Raw genomic sequence first — 23,240 nt, forward strand, 5'->3', positions numbered from 1 at the left:
TGTGCAGCACACGCTCCCCCATCGGAGCTCTGGGCATGAGCAGACTGGTTCAGTGCACCAGGGCCAGCTACTAGACGTGCAGGGCATTGTTTGGAGATGCTCTTTCTTTCCGTGCCTTTAACGAAGTAGCAAGGGCAGGGTCTCCCCCGGGAAAGGGACCAAGAGGGCAAAAACCCGTCCCGGAAAAGTGAGAAAACCGGAGTCCAGAAAGAGGACAACAGCAAACGATAGGGACGCGGGTAGAAGAGGTGGGCAGTGAGGTAGAACAACATAGAAACAAGCACACCGCCGCCTTTCTCCGAGGCGAAGCAGAAATGCCTCGGAGAAACGCAGTGGCGTTTTCGGATTCGGGGGCGTGTTTCTTTTTCTCTCCTCTTGCCATTGGCTGAAGGAGAGAAAAACACGCCTAAAAAAAGAGCGTGGCTAAAAAGTGGAAAGAAGACCACGGAACACGACCCGGAATCTGAAAAAGACGGAGCCTATTTGGAGGGACGGCTCTCTCCTCCAATGGCTGGCCTCCGTTTAGGAAGCCAGCCAATGGAGGAGAGCCAAAAAGAGAGGCGGGCTAAAGAGCCACTCTCAGAAACATAAGATCTCCGGACTTCCGGTTCTGCCTTCGGCAGACCGGACGGTCCCTCGACCTAAAAACCACTGGAGCGACTGCAACTACAGTGGGAGGAGGACTTGGGAAAAACAATCCCTGAAGCGGACTGGGGGATCTTGCTTATTTTCTGGCCAAGCAAGAAATTACCAGAAATTGAAAGTTGCCAAGAGGGCTGAGGATAGGGGCATCGAAAAGGGAATTTGAAAAATGGGCCAGCTCAAAAGCAAGATGGGGTATAGGCACATGGAGGCGACTGATTGATGCGTTAAGGGTGGATGACGGGGAGACGGAGGCAGCGATCCCCTGGCGGGCCTTCTGGCCAGAACGAGGAAGAGGCGAACTGGTCTGACATTGTAATGATCATAGTGCCTCTGAACACCCCCCTACAGCATGGATGATCATGCAACAGAGAGAAAGACCAAGGAATGACCCCAGTGCATAAACACACATCATTCAGACTAGTTCTCTGATGCTATTGCGACTCGAGGGAGGGAGAGGGAGTTGCAATAGTTATACGTTTTGGGATTAAAGAACCAGACATGTATGAGTACAGTCATTAACACTATGCACTGCTTTGCTGATATACAAGAACAACTATTGAAAAACTCAATAAAATCTGTTAAAATAACCAAAAAAAATCAAGTCCATCTCCTGCGGAATATTGTATATGTGAGGAATCTGCAGTTAGAAGTTTCCATCAGAAACATCTGGAATGAGAGACCTCTGGGGTCATACCGATACACCTGCAATTTTTAAGGTGTGCGTAAATGTGGTGTGTGTAAGCGTCTTGGTATTCCTGCCTCGGATTAATACGCTTACTAACAAATAGCTAGACAGAGTCTTGCTGGAATACGGCTGCAGTATCTGAGGATCAAACCAACCACTGGAAGGTACTGAATGCAAACGAAGACAGATGCAATGGATTCTTCATTGGTTTTTATTTTCTTTTGTCTAATATTTGCTACAGTCTGTATAATGCATTAAAATAACCAACCTCAGATGATCTTACACATGATTCCTAAAATTACCAAAAAGCGTAGATAATAAATATGTATAGAACCATTACTAGCCGCTGCACCAATGTCCAGTGTTGTGGTGTCTAAGATTCCTTGCATAACAACTTGAGTCTCTGACCAGTACAAACGTGTTGTTCAAATAAATTATGACACGTTAACACTGGCCTAAGAAAACTAGCTGTGGTGTTTTTCTTCTAACAGTGTTATCTTTAGAAGGAAGTTCACAACACTATATTTAACTCCCAGGGTGAAAATGGCCAGTAGCGAGCTGAGTTTTCTCAGACATTCCAACGCATATTTTATCACTCGAACCTAAAGAGACTTCTGCGTTGGAGATTGATAGTGGTAAATACACATTATTGGGATGAAAATGAAGGCCTTACAATGATAGGTATTAAAAATGAAGCAATATTATTATCTTGGTCGCTGGTAACTGCACCAAAAGCGATTGGGCAGACACTTGAAAGCATAGGAGGATCTCGTGGAAGGTCTCTCCGCCTCGATCAGTGTGTTCATGCAGTCCAGCAAGAGGTTCAGGTGTCCATGCTGGCTGCGTTTCATGCTGTCCAGCAAGAGGTTCAGGTGTCCATGCTGGCTGCGTTTCATGCAGTCCAGCAAGAGGTTCAGGTGTCCATGCTGGCTGCGTTTCATACAGTCCAGCAAGAGGTTCAGGTGTCCATGCTGGCTGCGTTTCATGCTGTCCAGCAAGAGGTTCAGGTGTCCATGCTGGCTGCGTTTCATGCAGTCCTGCAAGAGGTTCAGGTGTCCATGCTGGCTGCGTTTCATACAGTCCAGCAAGAGGTTCAGGTGTCCATGCTGGCTGCGTTTCATGCTGTCCAGCAAGAGGTTCAGGTGTCCATGCTGGCTGCGTTTCATGCAGTCCAGCAAGAGGTTCAGGTGTCCATGCTGGCTGCGTTTCATGCTGTCCAGCAAGAGGTTCAGGTGTCCATGCTGGCTGCGTTTCATGCAGTCCAGCAAGAGGTTCAGGTGTCCATGCTGGCTGCGTTTCATGCAGTCCAGCAAGAGGTTCAGGTGTCCATGCTGGCTGCGTTTCATGCAGTCCAGGGAGAGGTTCAGGTGTCCATGCTGGCTGCGTTTCATGCTGTCCAGCAAGAGGTTCAGGTGTCCACACTGGCTGCGTTTCATGCAGTCCAGCAAGAGGTTCAGGTGTCCATGCTGGCTGCGTTTCATGCAGTCCAGCAAGAGGTTCAGGTGTCCATGCTGGCTGCGTTTGTGACTCAGATTCATTCAGTGATGTCAGACTGAGGCGCAGGGTTTTGCTCTTGGATCTTATCAGCAGGTTCCCTCTACATTGAAATGCCATATATGGTCTCCCACAGGTGAAGCATTTCTGTGAGGCGCTGCAAGAATTCATGAGTAGCACTGTGAATCGCCATGGACCCTGCCCGGTCTCAGCTTGACAATCACTGCTGGAATTATGAGAAATGTGGCGAAGGGGAAGCATAAAAACAAATCTTTCAATCAATCGATGCTTTTCAGAGGGACCCTCAGCTCTTGGAACCTACAGGCACAGTCTTGACATTTTGCAGTGTGTCTGCAAATAGGTCCTCCGAGTGCAACAACAACTACTGATAATGTGACTGAGCACATTGGTGTTGACCTACTCATGTTCCTCCAAAATGTGTCTGCTTGCTGGTTTTGGACGCCGGACTGATTCATTGCCTAGATAATGAGGCTATTGGCAAGGCTTCCCTGGACAGTCTACGACCTGGTTCCCCATTACTTGTTGGGATAACGCAATTTCTTTGAATTGTTTGTCTTGATCATGGGTACTCGTAAAATGTCACCGGGGCCAAAAGATGTCTGTGGTATGGCCGAGGGCGGCAATGATGCCAGCAGGGTGGGAGTCGAGGCACCTCGGTAACATGGATTAGTGGCTGAATTACACGATGTAAAGCCAGAAAAGCTAGGATCCATCCCGGCGTCACTAAGTGGCCACGTTGTGCAGTTCTTTTAGTTCCCGTCCGCTCCTTTTTCTTCATTATCACATAAGAGGACATAGAAAAACATGACTTCAGGGTGTGCGCTGAATGAACTATAACGCTGTTCATGTAGAATACCAAAGCAGCACACCCAGAGGGGGCACACAACAACTGACCGGCCTCTCAGCACACCATTGGCATTGCTGCTAGGGTGGGGAGAAGCATTCATAGTTCTAAATTCATGTTTGGAAACTATCACTTGAAACAAAGTCCTCAATGCACTTGCAAGCGGTTTCAAAAAATGAAGCTGTGCCTAAAATTAAGCAGTGCAGGACACCATGGCTACTTTCTTTCCTCATCTTCAATTAACCGTGAAATATATATTTGCCCATTTATTGAACATATTTTTCATGTTAGTGCTAAGCCGAGTAAACAGCGGTCTGGATCTGCTGTTGACCAGGGGGCCACATGTAGAGGTCAGGAGGGCTGCATGCGGCCCCCGGGGACGTACCTTGAGTGTCACCGGTCTAGAGGATGACTTTGATGACACTCAGGGATGGAAGAACATTTCAGGACTAGGGACAATGCTCGAAGTTCCAACATATTGCTGTGCTACGACCTCTCCCATCGAGACTATGCTCCTTGAAATGGCCTATCTGCAAAATGTGTACTTAAATACTGTGTGTAGGAAGTTCCCCTTTTTTACATGGTCACCCCACTGTTTCCCTGCTATCTGATGCAATTTTGACAGAAGTGCACTGGGTCCCTGTTATCCAGGCCCCCAGTGTCGGGTCCCTGCTATCCAGGCCCCCAGTGTCAGGTCCAGCACTCTAAACAGTACAATTGTTCCCCAATTGGCAATACCCTTTGCACCCCATGGAAGTCCCTAGCGAGTGGTACCTCAGGTACCTTGGGCAGGGAGGCTAAAGAGGGTTCTCAAGGGCTGCAGCATGTATTGTGTCACCCTAATGGAACCCTCAGCATCAACATGCAAATTGTTATTGCAGGCTGCGGGTTTTGGTGCAGATAAAAGTAAAACACGAGTGCCATGCCTACAGACTGCATGCAGTATAGGTAAGCCGCCCCTACAGCAGGTCTTACAGCCCTAAGGCAAGGAGAACTATACTGCATGTTTGGACACATCTGCATGAGCACATATGCCCCTGTGATGTCGAAGTCAATTCTTAGATATCGTAAGTAAACAGGGAAGCTATTTTAAGTTCATGCGCTGGACACAGGGAAAAAAAACTAGAAAGCTACATGATGGCTTCACTGAAATCAAACACCTTGAATTAATAAACCCAAACTGATTCCAGTGGTGGATTTATTAATACGTGCACCCAGATGGCTCCTTAGAGGTGCCACTTGAAAACCTACCAGCCTGCAGTGTGCTGGCCGACGGGTGACAGCCAGCCTACTACCACAAACAGGTTTTTGACCCCCAGGAGTTGAGAGCCTAGGCTCTCTGAGGGCAGATATAATGTCTGCTCTGGCCGGAGGTGGTGTCACCTGCTCCAAGTAGGATGGATAAACAATCAGCATATCAAGGCAGGAGGCTTCAAAGGCCACTGCCGTTTTTGATATGTGACCATGGCTTCCCCAGTCAGGGGGAAATGTCAACCCTCTGCCCTGGGTCCATTTGGCACCAGGACAGGTGGGAAATTAGACATGCAGAGAGGCATTGTGCACTTCCAGGCCAGTCACACCCCTAAGGTGAGTTGAATGATGTGCCCCCTTTTAGCAAAGTTCTGCCATCTTGGTGATGGCAGAATTAGAAACTCTGGGAAAGGGCTATGCCCTCTTCCCACAGGAAGTGGACATATATAGGGTGTAGTGACCCCAAGGGTAAGTAGCCGATTGGCTACCACCCTTCACTCCCCATAACGCACCTAAATCTGGTATTTGGGGAGCCCCTGGCACTAGGAAAGCAGATTCAGATGACCTAAGAAGGAAACCAAAGAGCTGCAAATAGTAAGAACTGAGGAGCAGCAACTGACTTGGCACCAACTGTAGGAGAGTAGGGTCTGCTATCCTATGGTCACCCCAAATTTTTGCTTCACTGGTTTTTGACATACTGAGGCTGTGGGCTTGCTAATCAGACCCCCAGCCTGCTGTTCTCTCTACTAAATTGACACTATGCACTTTAGGTGCATAACCAATTGGAATTGGATCACCCTGTGAGCCCCTGTACCAGTGTACACTAGGTACCCAGGGCATTGGTGTATCTAAGGCCTGCCAGGGGCTGAAGCATGTATTGTGCCACCCCTGGCCTGGCCTAACAAATGTGACACAACTGGCTGATCACTCAGCTGGGGTAAGTTGGTGTATCCACCTCTTACTTAGGTGTAGTATACCTATACCTAACCTTAAATGGGACACATGTTAACCTATAAGTCACTCCTATAGCAGGCCTTAACAATCCTGAAGGCAGAGTGCTTGGTTCATGTGAGATGGTGCTCTGGCATGAGCTGAGCCTGTCTGCAGTAGTCGGAACAACTTCCTTCTACTGTTTCCAGATATCGTCATACCATATACTCTTAAGTGCATTATGAACCTCGCGGTTAAATGCTAACTTTGGTTTGGCTTTATCAAAACATGTCGAGTAAGGTGTTATACGAATTGGAATACTAACCCCTCGTCAATTCTGGCGACGGGGTTAGCATTCCACCCTTCTAGAGGGACACGACATGTACAGTACCTGAAACCCGGGTAAAATCAGACATAGCCTCAGCTCCACAAAATGGATGCTGCCACCACCGACACAAGTCTGCCCTCCTGCTGCTGGGAGTCCTTCCAGCTTGGGAGACGTGGACAAAGGGTTTCCTGCCAGGGGAGGTGCCAGCACCACCCCAGACAGGATTTTGTGTATTGGTCAGGTAGGGCTTGAATGGAATCAGACATGCCTGAGGCTCACAAGGAGCCTCGGTGCATATGCCAGTTCAAACCGGTCCTGGGGCACACCAGCCCCGGACCTGGGGCGAGCTGGACAAAGGATTGGGGGTGTAACCACCCCCCTTCCTGGTCCCACACTTAGGGAGGGACCTAGCAGGTAGTCCGGCCCCTAGAATCCGCTTAAAGGTAGGAGCTGTGTCCTAAGACTTCAGACATCCTGGAATCAACTTAACACTAAGAAGAAGACGGGAAATTCGACGTTCTGCTGCACAGAAGACTGAAGTAATTCTCCCCTATTCATCCGGCTTCCCTGGGATAGGTAACTCAGGTACCTCGGTATCAACAGGTGGGGTGGCACTACAACCTACTAACTTACATGGGGTTTCTTCGAAGTCCACACGGTAGGGTCCTTAAACTCTAAAACTTCAACTGCAACTTTCCCATAGACTTGTATGTAGCACACGGTCGTGTTTCCACACTGCACCCATCTTCCGTGGGATCCCTACTTACTCACCTCTGGTGGTTCCTTGGGGTCCCAGCGATTCTACAACCTCTCAAAACTGCCTGGACTAGAATCGTGGTTCTTATACCACTATTTTATTATATGGTTTGGTCACCCCCTGGGCCCACTGCGTGTTAGTGCTGTTTGCTATCATTTCTGTGCTTAAGTATTGTGTGCTTTGTGATTATCTCTGTGTAGGAGATGCTGTCAAGTACTAGATAGTGTTATATTAATAAATACATATTTTTATAACTACTGTGTGGTTCTCCTTTCATTCAACCAATACTATAAAGTTGCATTCTGGTAAAGCAAGCTACTTAACATTCCTTCAAGACTAAGCCTGAAGGCTGCTCTCTACAGCTACCACTAGGATAGCTTTTTAAGGTTATCTTTGACCTCTTAATTCACCATAAGGGTTGTTTGGACTGGTACAAGGTGCCCACTTTAATTAGCATATACCAGGCCAACTTATCAGAGAGGCAAATTATCAAGACTGCTCCTTGGGTATGAGCCCTCTACTGAATCAGAGTCTGGAGTAAATGGCCAACGGGAGATCCTGTCCAACGGCACAACAATTACTGGTTCAGAGTTTCGTTGAAGTCAACGCAGGTTGCCTGACAGTATCTGCATCTGTGGGAGCGGAGGATCATGTCTGTTCTTTGGAACTTATTAACTGGGCCGCAGACCAATCCATCTACATGGAGTCGGACCCCATTAAGAAGTCCTTTGCTTCTACAATGGCCGATTACATTTCGGATTCCTCCTTGTCATAGGTTGGATCCTCAACAATGTTAATTTTGAGTGCGGTTTCGGCTTTCTGTTATCCATTTACGCGCTTCCTTCCTGACCAAGGGGAGGGTGTCATGTGTTCTGTACAGGGCCCACTGTCATTTTCCTATGTTAGCCTAACAGTGCACGACACAGGCCATATAAGCTTTACACATGTTACTATATAAACACGCTTGCTTTTGTGTCGCATTATATTTTCACACAGAACCTGCAGTTGTTCTCTTGTTCTAGTCTTTCCTGGGATGGGATTTAGTCTGTACAGCACACAAGGTCAAACAACAATGTCCTTTGTTATTCTTTCTGGCCTGGCACTAGCACCTAGACACAACACAGAAATGCAGCTGATGTTTATGAACATGTAAACCTTCTCATATAAATATGCACAGTAATGTAACACAGAGAAAGAGATATTTTCTGAGAGAAGATCACAGCTGTATCTCAGACGTAGAACGTTTATCTGTGTATGCTGAGGTACGGGGTCCGATACTAAACCAAGAGATCTTTGCTGTGTAATCAGTTTGCTTCTGTAGAAGGTGAGGAGGGTTAGGCTATACTGTCTTACAATATGAACATAATGTATTCTGGGCAGTTTTCTGAATGGGGCACGTATACTGCATTCTCGAGCAAAATAGTTTAAATAAACATTTCAAACTTCCTTTGTGTCTCTGTGTGAGAAAGTGCCATCTTTCTTGCATGGTATGCCCCCACTTTTTGCTGAATTGCTGAATGTACTTTGACTGTGTGCCCTGGACTTCTGCCAATCAGGTGCCCAGGGCCTATGTTCCTTCCCTACAAACCTAAATCCCAAATTGGCAAACTCTGGCCACATGTCAGCCCCTGGTAAATGGTACCCAGGGCCTTGTGACCAGGGAAGGCCTCTAAGGGGTGCAGCCCTTATTGTGCCACCCTTAGAGGCCCTGTACCCTAACACAAACACACTGCCCTTGCTGGCTGAGTGTCTGGGTACAAGACAAAACAAAGAGTCGACATGGCACACATCCCTGTGTGCCATGCCCACAACCTACACTGCCCTAGCATACATCAGCCACTCATCTAGCAGGGTGCCCTATACCAGTGGTGTGGGTACAGGAGCATGAGCCGTGTGACCCTACAGTACCCAGGTCCATTCCTGGGCACTGTAAGTGCAGTGCTGCCATTTAAGAGTATATGGTGCTGGGAGCTCGTCAAACACGAACTCCACAGCACCATAATGGCAACACTGAAGACTGAGAAGTTTGGTATCAAACTTCTCAGCACATTAAATCCGCACTGATGCCAGTGTGGGATTTAATGTTCCAAGCACCCCAGAGGGCATCTTAGAGATTCCCCCTGAAACCTAACCTACAATCCACGTCTTGTCTGAGAGGCTGCCACGCAGCAGACATGTTGCTGGACCCCTGGGTGTAGATCCCCCACTCTCCTGGGCCTGCAACAATGCACATCCTGGGCGAGGTGCTAGGTCTCCTCCCCCAGGATGGGCAGGGGGAAGCTTCAAAGGCATGCCGCCTTTGTGAGCTTCTCCAGGCCACTTGCTGTACTCAGCAACTGGCCGCCACCGGTTCTGACCCCCCCCACGCTGGTGGGAAGACTGGCCGGAAACTCCAAGTAAGGACAGGGGATGTGCCAGCCCTGCCAACCCCACCCCTCAGGTGGGGGAGGCGAGGTGAAGCACATCTCCGGGCCCTCGCCATCTTGAAGATTGGGAGCCCTACCCAATCAGGACTAGCCCACTGCCCCCCTCCCACAGGAGAGTGGCAGTATAGGGGGTGTACCCACCCCTGGGTCCCTGCCCTTTACCTACCTGTAACGCCCCTAAATTTAGTATTTAGGGGCACCCTGAACCTTCCTTCCTTAGATTCCAGATCCTAAAACAGCAAAGAAGATCAAGAAGAAAGAAGACCTGCCGTGCAGCTGCTAAGGAGAGGAAGACACCAACTGCTTTGGCCCCAGCCCTACCGGCCTGTCGACCCTCAAACCTGCTCCTGCTAAATCACGCCACCCCCTGTGGCCAGCAACCTCACAAACCCCGGAGGACCTGGCTACCTTGCGACTCTGAGCACCTGGGAATCCCACGAGCAGTGGCTCTGCTCAAAGCAAGCATCTAACCCTTGGCATCAGCCCAGAACCGCGAACCCTGCACACTCTGCACCTGCCAAGCCTGGCCTGTGCCGGAGTGGACAAAGACCCAGAGGACGTCCCCCCCGGCGACTGTGACCCCGAATCCGGCACCCAAGGACCCACCTCGACGCTCCCGACGACGCCTGCAGCCTCAGAACCAGGGACCCCTTAAACTGCGATCAACAGAGGTTAAGAGTTCCAGACACCAAAAGGCACCCCTGCCCCCAGCGCCCTGCAGACCCCTGTGCCCCACTCCTGGGTACCTACCTATCCTCCAACTACCCAACTTACCTCTCGAAGTGGTGGTGGCACCTGAAGAATCTTTGTCCCCGAGCTTGCAGCCTTAGTTCGTCCTTGAGCTTTTCCATAGCAATCCATTGAGCGCCCGAAGGCTCAAAAGCACCCTGCACCCAGCCGCCCGAGTGGCCCTGGCAGTGTAACATCTACTCCTACCTACTTCCCCATTTGCCCTGAGCAAGTGACCAGGAGCCCAGCTCCCACAGCCGCGTGGCCTGCTAGTCAGCAGCCACCAACCAAGGGCCCCCTGCCTCCCATAGGATAACATTGGGCCTAACTCACTCTGCACCCGGCTGCCCCTGTGCCGCTGAGGGGGTTACCCTGGGAGACCCCTGAGTCTATGCCCAGAACCTTAACTCTGCCAGTCGAGTACTTACCCAAAAGCCGATAACTCACTTATCTTCCATAGGGTAACATTGACTGGTGTGTGGAGTTTCTAAACTTTAAAATATTCAAATAAAATCAACCGAGTAACAAAAATGGAAATACTCACCTGCTACTAGGAGAGATCCCAGTGCTGGATCTTGGTGCCCAGCACTGACCCTGAAAAGTACTTACGACCGTACTTACCACTAACTCAATTTTCTCCCATAGGAAACCATTGACTGTTTTTGTAAAATTTCTTCTGTGTCGATTTTTACAAACTACAAATATTATTTAAAAATCGTACCAACTGTGAAAACGTAATTACTTACCTGTTTTAGATAGATGCCCCAGTACTGAGCCTAGGAGCCCAGCACTGGATTACAAAAGTAATGAGAACATACTTTATCCGTAACTTGAATTTTCCCTCATTGGAAACCATTGACTGTTTTTCTGTGAAATTTCTTCAGTGTCGATTTTGCAAACATATAAATATTCCTTAAAATTCGCCTATGTAACTTAAACGCAGTCTCTCAACTGCTTACCGGTGATACAATAGTGCTGGATCCAGGATCCAACACTGACCCAGAAAAAGTAACCTTAACCCCACTTACCTGCTAAGTAAATTTCCTTCCATAGGATAACACTGGTAATTTGATTAGAAAAAGTTTCTAAGTGTCAACTTTTGAAATAGCAAAATATTGCTTAAAAATCACAACAGTAACTAAAAAGTATTTACTCACTTGTTTCCAAGAACTGTCCCAGGACTGAATCTAGGATCCAGTCCTGGAGTTAGAAAAGTAATCCTGAGAGTAATCCACTGCATACAACTTAAAATTCCCATTGAGCTCAATGTATTATTGTGTTTGAAACTGTATTGCCCATTGCAACAAACTGTAACTATTGCATTCCAGGTCAATTGTCTTTTGCAAAGTACATAACAAAAGCATCTCATTCTGAGAAAATATATTTTTGATACCTATTGTTGGTTCTAAAATAAAACCACCATATATTTTTAATACAAACGACTGGCCTAGAGTTCAGTTATTGAGTGTGTGAGACCATTTGCCGACTGTGTGTACAACAAATGCTTTACACTGTCCTCTGATACTGCCTTACTGCTCGACCAAGCTACCACTTTAGAGAGTAAGGTTCTATCTAACTTTAGCCTCTGCCAAACCTCTGGGGACTGTGGACTCTGTGCACACTGTACCTATTTGGGAACAGTATATATAGAGCCACTTTCCTACATGGGTGGATCAGCGGTGGGATACAAACTTGCATTTGTTGGACTACTTGGTTACCATCTGATCACACGACAGAACTCTTAAAATTGCCTTTAAAATTCTGATTGGTCTTTTCCAAAATACTAAAAGCCTTGTCAGAGTCTTGCTTAAGTCCCATTAGAATTTTAGAAAAATAAAAGTCACTATAGTCAGGGTAGAGGATTAGAACTGTCAGGTTAGAATGACTCAAACAAACTCAGCTATTAGTGAAAATAACATGGACCTGGTGGAGGAGCTCGACCTCACACCTTACTTACACTTGTCTTTCAAGGAATTGAGGTCCCTATGCAAACTTAAACATTTACCAATGGGCCTGCATCCAGCCAACCTAGGGCTCCGGGAGCTCTTGGCTGAGTATGCTAAGGACCACCCATCTGAACATGGTTATGGCCAGTCAGATGAGGAAAGGGAAGAAGAAGAGGAGGATAATAACCCCCCACACTATTCCCTAGGGAGGAAAGGCCCCCCATACCCTTGGATCCAAGAATTAGCATATGGGAACCTAGAGATCACACAGGTGAACCAGGTACTAGAGAGTTCACTGGGGGACCCACCAATGAAGAGGACAGCTTTTTAGCAAAGCTGGCCAAAAGGTTGGATCTAGAGTCCAGACTCCTGGCTCTAGAAAAAGAAAGGAGAGAGATGGGTTTAGCACCCATCAATGGTGGCAGCAATAATAAAAACAAGGATAGGGAGGAATCTTCTGATCCTAAAATCCCCAAAGGGATTGTCCCTAAATTTGAGGAAGGTGATGACATCATCAAATGGTTCACAGCCTTTGAGAAGGCTTGTGAAATGAGAAGAGTAAAGAAACCTCTCTGGAGGGCACTCCTGTGGGAACTGTTCTCTGGTAACTGCAGAGACAGGCTTCTGACCCTCACTGGGCCAGAGGCAGGGTCCTATGACCCCATAAGGAAGACTCTGAGGGATTTGGATTCACTACTGAGGAGTATAGAATTAGATTCAGGGGGGGGGGGGGCTCACAAAACCCAGACCCAGTCCTGGATTGACTTTGTAGATTTCTCAGTAAAGACACTGGATGGTTGGTTAGCTGGACATGGTGTGCAGGATTTTACTGGATTGTACAATTTGTTCATGAAGGAACATATATTAACAAATTGCACAAATGAAAAGTTGCATCAGCATTTAGTAGACCTAGGTCTAATTTCTCCCCAAGAATTGCGAAAGAAAGCAGACCACTGGGTCAAGACTAGGGTGACAAGGACAGCCACTGGGGGTGACCAGAAGAAGGTGGTCACAAAACCTCCCCAAGGGAAAGGTGGTGAGAATCCCCAAGATAAAAAGTCTGAGTCTTCCAAAGGGCCCCACAAACCTGTTCAGGAGGGTGGGACCCAAACTACTCCCTATGTGCCTCAACCCTATAGGGGGAAGAACTTTGATCCCTTAAAGGCCTGGTGTAATAACTGTAAGAGGTCAGGACACTTAACTGTAAATAAATCTTGCCCCCACAACAAAGCCCCTAAGGCACCCAGTACAGCTACTCCTGGGGCAGCAAGTTTACAGATGGGATCAGAATTGTACCTTGAGAAATTCTGGGAACATACTGAGGCAAGTCTAGTCTCACTAGGGGAAGTGGAGTTTGCCACTGTAGCTGTGTGGCCACCAAACTTAAAGACATATTAGCAATACCCCTGGGTGAATGGAACTAGGGTAGAAGCTCTGAGGGATACAGGTGCCAGTGTCACTATGGTGAAAGACACACTGGTTTCCCCTGAGCAATATTTGATTAGGAAGTCATACCCAGTCACCAATGCTGAGTGTCACCACTAGTCATCCCATGGCCATGGTGATATTAGGCCGGGGGTGGGGGTGGAGGGTGTTACTGGTCTGAAACAGGTAGTGGTCTCACCAAAGTTGCCAGCTGCATGTCTGCTAAGAAATTATCTGGAAACCTCAGCCTGGGCTGAGGTTGAGCTAAAGGCCCATGCAGCCATGCTGGGCATCCCTGAATTGGTGTATGTGCAAACCAGAGCACAGAGCAAGAGGAAGGGTGAAAAAGTAGGTCTGGAGCCTGAAATAATGACCCAACCAACCAAGAGAAAAGGTAAGAAGACTGGGGAACCAGCTTCTGTACAGCAAAACACTCCGGACCCCTCTCCACAAGGAGAGGATTTGGATACCCCTGAGGGAACTGAGCCCATGGAGCTTGACCCTTACCAGGTTGAACTCTTGGGCCCAGGGGGACCCTCTAGGGAAGAGCTGTGCCAGGGCCAGCGAGACTGTCCCACTCTTGAAAGCCTGAGGCAGCAAGCTGTTTCAGAAGCACAGGGAGATGTCAGTGGTACCCACAGAGCTTATTGGGAAGAGGGATTACTGTATGCTGAGGCAAGAGACCTCACTCATGGAACCACCAGAAGGGTGGTAGTGCCACAGAAGTACAGGGAGTTCCTCCTAACTTTAGCTCATGACATCCCCCTAGCTGGACATCTGGGGCAAACCAAAAGTTGGGAAAGGCTAGTTAGTCACTTTTACTGGCCCTAGATGTACCAAAAGGTGAAGGAGTTTGTCAGCTCCTGTGTTATCTGACAAGCCAGTGGCAAGACAGGTGACCACGCAAAGGCCCCACTAATCCCACTACCAGTGGTGGGGGTACCCTTTGAAAGGGTAGGTGTGGACAGCGTGGGTTCACTTGAACCTCCCACAGCCTCAGGGAACAAATTAATTCTAGTGGTAGTGGATCATGCTACTAGGTACCCTGAAGCAATTCCTCTTAGGACTACTACAGCTCCTGCAGTAGCCAAGGCCCTCCTGTGTGTCTTCACCAGGGTAGAGTTTTCTAAAGAGGTGGTTTCAGACAGAGGTTCCAACTTCATGTCTGCTTACCTGACCCACATGTGGAAGGAGTGTGGAGTGCAGTACAGGTTTACTACACCCTACCACCCACAAACCAATGGCCGTGTTGAGAGGTTCAACAAGACATTGAAAGGCATGATCATGGGACTCCCTGAAAAACTCAAAAGGAGATGGGATGTCCCGTTGCCATGCCTGCTTTTCGCTTACAGAGAAGTGCCACAGAAGGGAGTAGGTTTCTCGCCCTTTGAACTTCTGTTTGGTCATCCTGTGAGGGGACCACTTTGCCTTGTGAAAGAGGGCTGTGAGAGGCCTCTCCAAGAGCCCAAACAAGACATAGTGGACTATGTGCTTAGTCTAAGGTCCAGAATGGCGGAGTACATGGAAAAAGCCTTAAAAGATCTTCAGGCCAGCCAGGAGCTTCAGAAGCACTGGTATGACCAAAAAGCTGCACTGGTTGAATTCCAACCTGGGCAACAGGTGTGGGTTATGGAGCCAGTGGCACCAAGGGCACTCCAAGATCGACGGAGTGGCCCTTACCCTATCCTTGAAAAAAAGAGTGAGGTCACCTACTTAGTTGACCTGGGCACTAGCAGGACACCCAAAAGGGTTATCCATGTGAACCGCCTTAAACTCTACAACGACATGGCTGACATCACCATGCTGATGGTGACTGATGAGGAACAGGAAGCAGAGAGTGAACCTCTCCCTGATCTCCTCTCCTACAGCCCACAAGATGGGTCAGTGGATGGTGTAGTCTTTTCAGACACCCTCTCTGCACCAACAGCTGACTGACTGCAAGCAGGTCTTGCAACAGTATGCTAGCCTCTTTTCCCTGACCCCTGGTCTGACAAACTGGTGTACCCATGATGTGGACACTGGTGACAGTGCACCTGTCAAAAACAAGATCTATCGACAGTCAGACCAAATCAAGGAAAGCATCAAAGCTGAAGTCAGCAAGATGCCGGAGTTAGGGGTCACTGAACCCTCTGAGAGCCCCTGGGCTAGCCCAGTGGTTCTGGTCCCCAAACCTCATCAACAGGGTGGCAAGAGAGATGAGGTTCTGTGTGGACTATAGAGGGCTCAACTCTGTCACCAAGAAAGATGCTAACCCTATCCCAAGAGCAGATTAACTGATAGATAAATTAGGGGCTGCCAAATTCCTCAGTACCTTTGACTTAACTGCAGGGTACTGGCAGATTGGCATGGCCCCAGGAGCAAAAGAGAAATCAGCATTCTCCACACCTGATGGGCATTATCAGTTTACTGTGATGCCTTTTGGGTTAAAGAATATCCCTGCCACCTTCCAGAGGTTGGTGAACCATGTCCTGGCTGGGTTGGAATCCTTTAGTGCAGCTTATCTTGAGGATATTGCTGTCTTTAGCTCCACCTGGCAGGATCACCTGATCCACCTTGGGAAGGCTTTAGAGGCTCTGCAAAATGCAGGCCTCACTATCAAGGCATCCAAATGGCAGATAAGACAGGGCACTGTGGTATACTTGGGCACCCTTGTAGGTGGAGGCCAGGTACAACCCTTACAACCCAAGATCCAGGCCATTCTGGACTGGGTAGCTCCAACAACCCAGACCCAAGTCAGGGCATTCCTTGGCTTGACTGGGTACTACAGGAGGTTTGTGAAGGGATATGGGTCCATTGTGACTTCCCTCACAGAACTCACCTCCAAGAAGATACCCAAGAAGGTTAACTGGACAGTTAGTTGCCAAAAGGCTTTTGACACCCTGAAAGAAGCAATGTGCTCAGCACCAATTCTAAAAGCTCCAGATTATGCCAAGCAGTTCATAGTGCAGACTGATGACTCTGAGCTAGTGATAGGAGCGGTCCTATCCCGGACCAATAATGAAGGCCAAAACCAACCTGTTGCTTTTATAAGCAGGAGGCTACTCCCCAGAGAGCAGCGTTGGAGTGCCATTGAGAGGGAGGCCTTTGCTGTGGTTTGGTCCCTGAAGAAGTTGAGGCCATACTGGTTTGGTACTCACTTCCTGGTTCAAACTGACCACAGACCTCTCAGATGGCTAATGCAGATGAAAGGGGAAAATCCAAAACTACTAAGGTGGTCCATCTCCCTACAGGGAATGGACTTTGAAGTGGAACACAGACCAGGGACTGCCCATGCCAACGCAGAAGGACTTTTCAGGTTCTTCCACTTAGACAATGAAGACTCCATAGGGCAAGGTTAGTCTCATCACCTTTCGTTTGGAGGTGGGAGGTGTGGTGGGGGGGGGGGGGGGTGGGGAGGGCTTTGCGTGAGAAAGTGCCATCTTTCTTGCATGGTATTCCCCCACTTTTTGCTAAATGCACTTTGACTGAGTGTGCCCTGGACTCCTCCCAATCAGGTACCCAGGGCCTTTGTTCCTTCCCAAAAAAACGAAATCCCAAATTGGCAAACCCTGGCCACATATCAGCCCCTGGTAAATGGTACCCTAGTGACCCAGGGCCTTGTGACCAGGGAAGGCCTCTAAGGGCTGCAGCACTTACTGTGTCACCCTTAGAGGCCCTGTACCCTAACACAAACACACTGCCCTTGAAGGTTGAGTGTCTGGGTACAAGACAAAACAAAGAGTCGACATGGCACACATGCCTATGGGCCATGCCCACAACCTACACTGCCCTAGCATACATCAGCCACCCCTCTAGCTGGGTGCCCTATGCCAGTGGTGTGGGCACAGGAGCATGAGCCCCGTGCCCCTACAGTACCCAGGTCCAGTGCTGCCATTTAAGAGTATATGGTGCTGGGAGCTCGTCAAACACGAACTCCACAGCACCATAATGGCAACACTGAAGACTGAGAAGTTTGGAATCAAACTTCTCAGCACATTAAATCCGCACTGATGCCAGTGTGAGATTTAATGTACAAAGCACTACAGAAGGCATCTTAGAGATGCCCCCTGAAACCTAACCTACAAACCACGTCTTGTCTGAGAGGCTGCCTAGGCTGCCACACAGCAGACATGTTGCTGGACCCCTGAGTGTAGATCCCCCACTCTCGTGGGCCTGCAACAATGCACATCCTGGGCGAGGTGCTAGGACTCCTCCCCCAGGATGGGCAGGGGGAAGCTTCAAAGGCATGGCGCCTTTGTGAGCTTCTCCAGGCCACTTGTTGTACTCAGCAACTGGCCCCCACCGGTCCGGACCCCCACTCTGGCGGGAAGACTGCCCGGAAACTCCAAGTAAGGACACGGGATGTGCCAGCCCTGCGAACCCCACCCCTCAGGTGAAGGAAGCGAGGTGAAGCACATCTCCGGGACCTCACCATCTTGAAGATGGGGAGCCCTACCTAATTAGGACTAGGCCACTGCCCCCCTCCCACAGCAGAGTGGCAGGATAGGGGGTGTACCCACCCCAGGACAGGGACCCAGTGGTCCCTGCCCTTTACCTACCTGTAACACCCCTAAATTTAGTATTTAGGGGCACCCTGAACCTTCCTTCCATAGATTCCAGATCCTAAAACAGCAAAGAAGATCAAGAAGAAAGAAGACCTGCCGTGCAGCTGCTAAGAAGAGGAAGACACCAACTGCTTTGGCCCCAGCCCTACCGGCCTGTCGACCCTCAAACCTGCTCCTGCTAAATCCCGGCACCCCGTGTGGCCAGCAACTTCACAAACCCCGGAGGACCTGGCTACCTTGTGACTCTGAGCACCTGGGACTCCCACGAGCAGTGGCTCTGCTCAAAGCAAGCATCTAACCCCTGGCATCAGCCTGGGAGGCGCGAACCCTGCACACTCTGCACCTTCCAAGCCTGGCCTGTGCTGGAGTGGACAAAGACCCCGAGGATGTCCCCCCGGCGACTATGACCCTGAATCCGGCACCCAAGGACCCACCTCGACGCTCCTGACGACGCCTGCAGCCTCAGAACCAGGGACTCCCCAAACCACGATCAACAGAGGGTAAGATTTCCCGACACCAAAAGCACCCCTGCACCCAGCGCCCTGCAGACCCCTGTGCCCGACTCCTGGGTACCTACCTATCCTCCAACTACCCAACTTACCTCTCGAAGTGGTGGTGGCACCTGAAGAATCTTCGTCCCGAGCTTGCAGCCTTTGTTCGTCCTTGAGTTTGTCCATAGCAATCCATTGAGCGCCCGAAGGCTCAAAAGCACCCTGCACCCAGCCGCCAGAGTGGCCCTGGCAGTGTAACTTCTACTCCTACCTACTTCCCCATTTGCCCAGAGCAAGTGACCAGGAGCCCAGCTCCCACAGCCGCGTGGCCTGCTAGTCAGCAGCCACCAACCAAGGGCCCCCTGCCTCCCACAGGATAACATTGGGCCTAACTCACTCTGCACCTGGCCGCCCCAGTGCCGCTGAGGGTGTAACAACTATACTTACCTGACCCTGGGAGACCCCCGAGTATATGCCCAGAACCTTAACCCTGCCAGTCGAGTACTTACCCAAAAGCCGATAACTCACTTTTCTTCCATAGGGTAACATTGACTGGTTTCTCTTGAAATTTCTTCTAAGTGTGGAGTTTCTAAACTTTAAAATATTCACCTAAAATCAACCGAGTAACGGAAACGGAAATACTCACCTGCTATTAGGAGAGACCCCAGTGCTGGATCTTGGTGCCCAGCACGGACCCTGAAAAGTACTTACGAACGTACTTGCCACTAACTCAATTTTCTCCCATAGGAAACCATTGTTGGACCCGGCCTCGTAGAATGGCCCTCCGTGCCCCCGCACCACCGAAACCTGGTGCCTGCAGCCCAAGCACGCGGCCCAGCCGACCTTTCCCACCAGGACACCTGCACCAACCCCGGACATACCCGTCCATGGCCTCTCTCCTTTCGGCCACCCCGGGCCCGCGTGCCCACTCCCTGCAACAAGATGGCCGCCCGGCTCCAGCGCGACCCGGGCCTCAAGGCGCCACTCCGGCTGGAGGACATCACGCTTCCAGGGGATGAGAGAGGGAGGAGCAGTTTCTATCGCACCTCTGAACTCCCCTGGGACGATGGGTTTCGATCGGCCCTACGGCCTCCCTGCGGGCTGGCTCCGTGCCTGCTGGGTGTCTGGGACTCCTCCCGACCCGGCCCTGAAAGGATCAAAAGACAATAGCAGGAAACCCCGACAAGCGGCCCCCAGGTGACAAGACCCCTGCCTGCGCAGACTCCGGACATCAAAGCGGGGTCGACCTATAACAAGGGGTGCTCTGAGACTGTCCGGCAGATTCGACGCTGGAACAACGAGAGCCTGCTGACGTGGTCGCGGCTCCTGGAACTGGACCCCACCTGAGCCCTGCTGAGTGACTCGCGGCTCCCTGAAGATCGTAAGACCTCCGAACTTGTACCTGAGCCCTGCTGAGTGACTCGCGGCTCCCTGAAGATCGTAAGACCTCCGAACTTGTACCTGAGCCCTGCTGAGTGACTCGCGGCTCCCTGAAGATCGTAAGACCTCCGAACTTGTACCTGAGCCCTGCTGAGTGACTCGCGGCTCCCTGAAGATCGTAAGACCTCCGAACTTGTACCTGAGCCCTGCTGAGTGACTCGCGGCTCCCTGAAGATCGTAAGACCTCCGAACTTGTACCTGAGCCCTGCTGAGTGACTCGCGGCTCCCTGAAGATCGTAAGACCTCCGAACTTGTACCTGAGCCCTGCTGAGTGACTCGCGGCTCCCTGAAGATCGTAAGACCTCCGAACTTGTACCTGAGCCCTGCTGAGTGACTCGCGGCTCCCTGAAGATCGTAAGACCTCCGAACTTGTACCTGAGCCCCGCTGAGTGACTCGCGGCTCCCCCAGACTCTCACGGTCCCGCCGGACCCCGACTCCGACCACGTAACCCCCCAGCTCGAGGATTGTGAGCTGTGCGCCGGATACGTCCCTGCTTGGAACCGTTACCAGAGACAGTCCCGCTACCCCCTACCTTTCCGAGACTCTTGAGCCCGTGCTCATCTTGTACATATTTGCAGTGATACCTATTTGATAAAGCTTGTTTCTGAGAATACCCAGTGTGGTCTCTCTGTGTCGTGTGGTGCCAGAAGTACGATCCTAGTTGCGAGATTCCTCCCCCTGGGGAATCTCTCGCCAGTGCCCGGCTACAATACAACACGGGTGGGACTCAGGGAAGTCAGGACCCCTTTCCGGGCTCCTCTGAGGTCGCCGTCTAACATTGGTGGCAAGCGACGGGATTCGGGCCCATCACCTAGAGATCGTACAGTGAACAACGGACGCACGACCAACAAAGATGGCAGAAGGAAGCGCCATGAGCTCCGCAGAAACCAACGCCAACAGAGTGTTCCAGGTGGAGCATCTGGAAGAATACACACACAAAGAGCTAAAACAATTTTGCAAAGAACTTAAAATAGCTACCACTGGCCTCAACACTAAGGAAGACTTGCAGAAAGCACTGAAAACTTGGGTGGAGACCGGGGCATCCCGCCCGGAAGGCACGGGGGAGCGCCCCGACGAAGCCGAACCCCCTCCAAGTGAAAGCAGCGACAATCAGGTGCAAGGCATTGTACCAGACGGGGGCCTATCCCCGGGAGAACTCGCGGACAGAGAGAGAAGCCGCAGTCATGAACTCGAGTTAGCCAAACTCAAAATCGAGGGCGAATTGAAGTTAGCGGAGAAAAAGCTAGCGGTAGAGCAAATGCGCGTACAAGGCGAACTGGAAGAAAAGAAGCTCCAACGGGAGCACGAAGGAAGAAAGCTCCAACTAGAGCACGAACGCAGCTTAAAAGAACTCGAGCTCAAGGCCCGAAATGAGGACGGGAGGCCCTCGGGGAACCGAGAGACGGCCCCCCCAGCGGAACAGAAGGTCCACATCCCCAAGGATGTGGTCAAAGAATATTATAAAAACGATGACATTCAGCAATGGTTTCGGGCCTACGAGGTCGCCATGACCTCTCATCGGATTCCACAGAAGGACTGGGGGGCGGGGTTGTGGGGGCGGTTTCTGAGCGAAGGAAGGGACACCCTGCTCGACCTACCCCTCTCCCTGCAGACCTCCTACAGCCACATGAAAGAGGCTCTCCTCACAAGATACGGCCTCACCCCAGAAATGTACCGCCAACGGTTCCGGGACTGCAGGAAGATCCCGGGCACCACCTGGGTGGAGTATGTAAACTTTTTTAGTCGGGCCTTCGATGGGTGGGTCAAGGGCAGCAAGGTCACCACCCTTGCCGAACTCACTGACCTCATGTTATGGGAACATCTGGCTGCGAACTGCTTCGTAGAGCTACGTCAACATCTGCTGGATAGCAAGCTCACAGATCCCCGGAAGCTGGCTGTGGAGGCCGACCGCTGGACCAACACCCGGGTCTCCCGGGGCATGGTAGGAGAGTACCCCCGAACCAGTCAGGGACCACCCCGCCAGAGAGGGGGAGGGAACCAGGGAGGGCCGAGAGAGTCCCAGCCTAGCCCCCCGAAGACACCACCTCCACCTTTCCCGGCGCCCCCCCCGCCAGTAACAGGGCCCCCTGGGAGACGAGGACACCGGGTGACCGTCACATGTTTTCGTTGCCAGAAACCCGGGCACTACGCCAATGACCCAGAGTGCCCCATGGCCACCCAAGTCACCCCTGCGAGACAGATAGCCAACGTAGCCCTGGGGGAGGAGGTTGAGGAAGCCGAGGAGTGGGAACCCGCCGCTATGGCCCTAGTATCCCTGGGAGATAGGGAAATGATCCCTGGTAGCCTCCTACCGTCCAACACACAGAAATATGGGCAGCTCGTCAAGATCAATGGCCACCAGGTAGAGGCCCTGCGGGACACCGGGGCCAGTATCACCGGTGTCCTCAGGCACCTAGTTCCCGAGGAGCAGATCCTCCCCAATGTCTTTTGCCCCGTAATCTCTGCAGACAATAGGGAAAGTATGTGTCAGGTAGCCCTGGTGCCATTTGAGTGGGGAGGGGTGATAGGTAAACTCAAGGTGGCCGTAAGAACCTCCCAGCCGGTCGACTGCCTCTTAGGGAACGACCTGGAGAGTTCTCCCTGGAAGCACGTAGAGCGCAAGGCCCACCTAGGAATGATGGGACTCCCCGAGTGGGTGTGTGCCACCACCCGATCTATGACAGCCCGACTCACTCCCCGGAGAGAAGTCGAGAGCATCCCGGTCAAAGAAGCCCGTACCGTCCCCGCCGAGGGTCCTCCCGTTCCCCCATCGGAAGGGTCCGTCGCCAGCGACGAACCCGCACCATCCGACCCCGCCCCGGTCCCCGAGTTGGGGGATCTACCCGAGTTGGCCCTTTGGCGCCACGAGGGCGGGCCCACCCGGGAAGAATTTTGCCGGGAGCAAGCCACCTGTCCTTCCCTGGTCGGGCTGCGGCGCCAGGCCGAGGGCCAAGCCGCAGGTGACCAGACCGGAACGCACCGAATCTATTGGGAAAATAACATCCTGTATAGTGAGCAGAAATCAGTGGAGCTGGGATCCGGACGGGTACTGGTGGTACCCCTCCGCTTCCGGGATTTCCTCCTGGGCTTAGCCCACGATGTCCCCCTCGCCGGTCACCTGGGTCAGGACAAGACCTACAGCCGTCTCGTGACCCATTTTTATTGGCCTAAGATGAAAGCAGCGGTAGAGGCGCACTGCAAGTCCTGCCCCACGTGCCAAGCCAGTGGGAAGAGTGGGGGGAAGCGCAAGGCTCCCCTCCAACCCTTCCCGGTCGTCAATACC

At 51.1% G+C, this 23,240-nt stretch overlaps 1 protein-coding gene across 6 annotated transcripts in view; it reads right to left on the minus strand.

Moving 5' to 3' along the window:
• The window catches only part of ATG13 (autophagy related 13), a 487,446-nt gene that overhangs the window by 153,796 nt on the left and 310,410 nt on the right, over nucleotides 1-23,240 (minus strand). The gene's annotated exons all lie outside the window — the stretch shown is intronic.

The sequence above is a fragment of the Triturus cristatus genome, chromosome 3_1 (genome assembly GCF_964204655.1).
Source record: "Triturus cristatus chromosome 3_1, aTriCri1.1, whole genome shotgun sequence".
Lineage (NCBI taxonomy): Eukaryota > Metazoa > Chordata > Amphibia > Caudata > Salamandridae > Triturus > Triturus cristatus.